General features: G+C 35.2%; 1 non-coding gene across 1 annotated transcript; it reads right to left on the reverse strand.

The window, feature by feature from the left end:
* Positions 1-4376: 4376 nt before the first annotated feature.
* Positions 4377-4448, reverse strand: TRNAE-UUC. Its single transcript has one exon. It is a non-coding gene; the product is annotated as a tRNA-Glu (tRNA).
* Positions 4449-4726: the final 278 nt, after the last annotated feature.

The following is a 4726-nucleotide window of genomic DNA, read 5'->3' on the forward strand; positions in this document are numbered from 1 at the left end:
ACAATGAATACTGAGAAAAGAAATCGCAAAAAATAAGTAGAAGGTTGAGAATTTCACTCAACCACAATTCTACCACAAGAATGACATGAAACTAGATGCTCGGATTTTGAAAAGGAACTTCTGAACTTGAGAGATCAATTTCATTCATCACAAATCTGATTTTTACATAATAATTTGTGGGTATTTATAGTCTCCCACAAAATAAGTTAGTGGCAGGGATTTAATCTCGATCCCCTTAAATCTCCAAAAAGAAAAAAATAAAAAAAAAAAGTTTTCTAACAACTCATGTAATGATGCTTGCAACTTCATTTGCTCCATCAACTGTGTAAATATTCACTTCTGAAGCTCCAAATGGTCCTTTCTCAATCTAATAAGCTTGTAACACATGAAATAATAGTTGAACCGAGCCTATCCAATTTGGTAAATGAAGAATGAATGCTTGTTGAATCTTCTTGGCCTTGGATCGTGTAATAGGTCCAGTGGAACACCGTGATCCATATCATCTTCCCCCTCTTCAAAAGGATTCATCCTCGAATCCAAAAATCATCACCTATATCAAAAGGACTCAAGTCAGCAACATTGAAAGTAGAATGTGCTGAAAATTCTCCTGGAAGATCATTTTATATGCATTGTTATTAATTCTTTCAAGGACTTGATAAGTGTCATCCCTCTTGGATGTAACTTTGTCTTCCTTTGAGATTGGAATCACTCCTTGCGAAAATGTATCCAAACCCAGTTACGAGGTTGAAAAATGATTTCATTCCATCCTTTGTTAATTCTTGAAGCAACATTGAAATTTTGTTTCTCAATTGTCTACTTCTCCTCTTTATGAGTGATTATTTTTTTTTTAAAATTAGTTACTATTTAATCTAAATTTAGTGATTATTTCTTTTTAACATTTCAGAATTTTCATTTTCAATGTTATAGTCTTTATGGATGAATTTTTATTTTTAATGTTAGTGGGGATAGCTCAGTTTGGAGAGCGTCACTGAAGATCTGAAAGTCACGTGTTTGATCCACGTTCACCTCACCTAATTCAAGTCGACTAACTTGCATAACCTAAATATTCCATCTAAAATGAGTGATTAATTCTTTTTAAAATTACTCGACTATTTAATCTAAATTTAGTGATTATCTCTTTTTAAAATTTCAAAATTTTCATTTTGAATGTTATACCGGGTAACTTAGTTGGGAGTCTGTAATATTGAAGATTTGAAGGTCACGTGTTGGTTCGACCTTCACCACACCTTATTCAAGTAGTATAACTTACTATCTAATCTAAATTTTGAGATGATTTATTTTTAAAATTTCAATGAATTAGCGTAAATAATTTTACTAATGAATTTTCATTTTAATGTTAGCGTGGATAGCTGAATTGGGAGTGAGAGTGGGTCTCTAGATTAAAGATAGCGTGGATTCCTAATTCTTTATTTGACTATAAATGCTCTATAAGAATTTTTTATTTGATTATAAATGCTCCATAAGACATTTAATAAAATGACTCATTTTATTGCATGGAACAAAAAAATTGATGTTCCTGTCAAATTGTCAATACATTCTACTTTCAGTGTTGCTAAGTTGAGTCCTTTTGATGTAGGTGATGATTTTTCTGATTCGAGGACGAATCCTGAAGAGGGGGATGATGATAAGAATCACGGTGTACATTCTACTTTCAATGTTGCTGAGTTGAGTCCATTCGATGTAGGTGATGATTTTTCTGATTCGAGGACGAATCCTTTTGAAGAGGGGGTTGATGATAAGAATCACGGTGTTCCAACTGGACCTATTACACAACCCAAGGCCAAGGAGATTCAACAAACATTCATACTTCATCTACAAAATTGGATAGGCTAGGTTCAACCATCAATTCATGTGTTACAAGCTGATTCTCATACTTCATCTACAAAATTGGATAGGCTAGGTTCAACCATCAATTCATGTGTTACAAGCTGATTCATTTGAGTCAAGACCATTTGGAGATTCAAAAGTAAATATTTGCACGGTTGAAGTAGTGGATGAAGTTGCAAGCATCATTTCATGAGTGGTTAGAAAACTTTATTTATTATTTTAATTTCTTAAAGTTTGTAATGCTCAAATTGACTTCGTCTTGTGTGGAGATTTAAAGGGATCGAGATTAAATCACGGCCACTAACTTCTTTTGTTGGAAGACTATAAGTACCCAAAAATTATTATGTAAAAGCATATTTGTGATCAATGAAATTGATATCTCAAGTTGAGACGATCCCTCTTATAGAAATCTGAGCATATCTTTGTCATTTCTAAGTTTCATGCAATTCTTGTGGTAGATTGCATCTCAGTCATTCAATCAAGCCTTGATCAAGTTCGATTGTGAAGTGACTCAATTTAGAAAAAGGTTCCAAATCTTGTTTCTCAATCTTGGATCTCATCATCTAATTCTAGCTTTATCTCTTGGTTGATCCAAATTTTGTATAAGAAGATGTTAATTTCTTTAATACAAGGGTTCTTGCTTCTACAAAAGCTTGGCTCGTTGGGCTGAAGATTACGGTTGGGCTATCATCCTTCAATGGGATCTTCTATCCCCATGACTTGCTCTGATGCAGTCGTTTTTCTAACGCCGATGACACATCTAGTTGTCGAGATTGGTAATGTGAGTTTGTAACCCATCCATTGAGGTTCTTGGAATGATTCTATAGCTTATCATTACCATGTTGGGAGTTGGATCATGGGTCTTGGGCGAAGGAATCCTTGATTTACCGCCCTTCGAGTTGAAGGAAGTGTCATAAGGCTAATTTTTTTTTTAGTGATTTTATTTGATTTTATTTCAATTTTGTCAAACTCACTCAGGTGCTCATCTCAATCATTTCAGCCTTGTTGGCGTTAAATAAGAGAGACCTTGGAAATAACCTGTAACTATTCAACTCGATTATCACATTAACAATTTGAATCAAATACAGTGACATTAACCATTTGAATCACCTCAACCCCACTCGTTGAACTTGACCAAATGTCTATAACATAACACTAACAAAGGTACAAAGTAACACTAACAAAGGTACAAAGTTCATAAAAGTCTTTTTAATCTAAAATACCATTGAACTTGACCATTATAGTGCCTCTCAAACGTAGGTAAAGTTTAAATTCGGGTCTCCTTGTCAAACTCACTCGAGTGTTCATCTCAACCATGATGGCGTTCAATAAGAGAGACCTCGAAAAAAGCCAGATTATCGCATTAAGCATTTAAATCACCTCAACCCCACTTGTTGAAATTGAAACAAATATGTATAACATAACACTAACATAGGTACGATGTTCATAAAAGTCTTTTTAATCTAAGATACTATTGAACTTGACCATTAAAGTGCCCCTCAAAATGAGGTAAATTTTAAATATAATTGGTGACAGAAAGATGAAACTATAAAATAAAAAGAAATAAGAAAATAATATTTAATTTGAGAGAATCAAACCAGAATCTCCTAGGTGAAAGCCAAATATCAAAACCGTTGGACAACAATGAATTTTTGGTGTAGTTGTCCGAAAGTCTTTTGTCTAATCTCTAAAGAGTTTTACTATGATGTTTTGAGTAATGTCTAACTCTTCGACAAGTCCTTTCATGTGTGTGATAGAGTTCTCAGAGTTACCGTGACGTTTCGAGCTGTTCGATCATGTGACTTTTTCTTCAAAAGGGTCAACATCAAACGTCAGGTCTTTGATTGGCAACCCATCTAGAGGAGCGTCGATTGCATCGATTCCATCAATAGTCTTCGTATGAGTTTATGGTGCATGACCCATTTTTTATACCATTCACCTTTGAGCGCCACCATAGTTTTGCATCGTCCATGAGATGCATTGCAACCAACGTAACTCTTAGGTCCTATGAGCAAGTTCCAGTAACCTTCAAGTATTGTTCTACGTCAAAAATAAAGCTTTTTAATTCCTTAGCATCTCGGTTTCCATTTAAGGGGTTGTGTTCTTGGATTTTAAGTTTGTTAAGCCCACATAAACTTGGCTTGAGATGTGGTTCTCTACAGCCCAATTTGTCAAACTCACTCGGGTGCTCATCTCAACCATGATGTCGTTCAACAAGAGAGACCTCGAAAACGATTGGATTATCGCATTAACCATTTAAATCACCTTCTCATCTCAACCATGACGTCGTTCAACAAGAGAGACCTCGAAAACGACTGGATTATCGCATTAACCATTTGAATCACCTGCTCATCTCAACCATGACGTTGTTCAACAAGAGATACCTCGAAAATGACTGAATTATCGCATTAACCATTTGAAATTGAACAAAGTATCTATAACATAACTCTAACAAAGGTCCCAAGTACATAAAAGTTTTTTTAATCCAAAATATAAACTGTAAAATAAAATGAAATAAGAAAATAATATTCCATTGCCGGGAATCGAACCCGGGTCTCTTGGGTGAAAGCCAGATATCCTGACGGCTGGACGACAATGGATTTTTGGTGTGGATGTGCTGAAGTCTTTTGTCAGATCGCTGAAGAGTTTTAGCATGATCTTTTGCTTAATGTCTAACTCTTCGACAAGTCCTTCCATGTGCGTGTTAGAGTTCTCAGAGCTACCGCGACGATTTGAGCTGTTGGATTGTGTGGCTCTTTCTTCAAAAGAGTCAATATCAAATGTTAGGTCTTTGATTGGCAACCCATTCAGGGGAGCGTCGATTGCATCGATTCCATCAACGATCTTCCCATGAGTTTATGGTGCATGACCCATTTTT

Source organism: Cucurbita moschata, unplaced genomic scaffold (genome assembly GCF_002738365.1).
Source record: "Cucurbita moschata cultivar Rifu unplaced genomic scaffold, Cmos_1.0 Cmo_Scf00137, whole genome shotgun sequence".
NCBI lineage: Eukaryota > Viridiplantae > Streptophyta > Magnoliopsida > Cucurbitales > Cucurbitaceae > Cucurbita > Cucurbita moschata.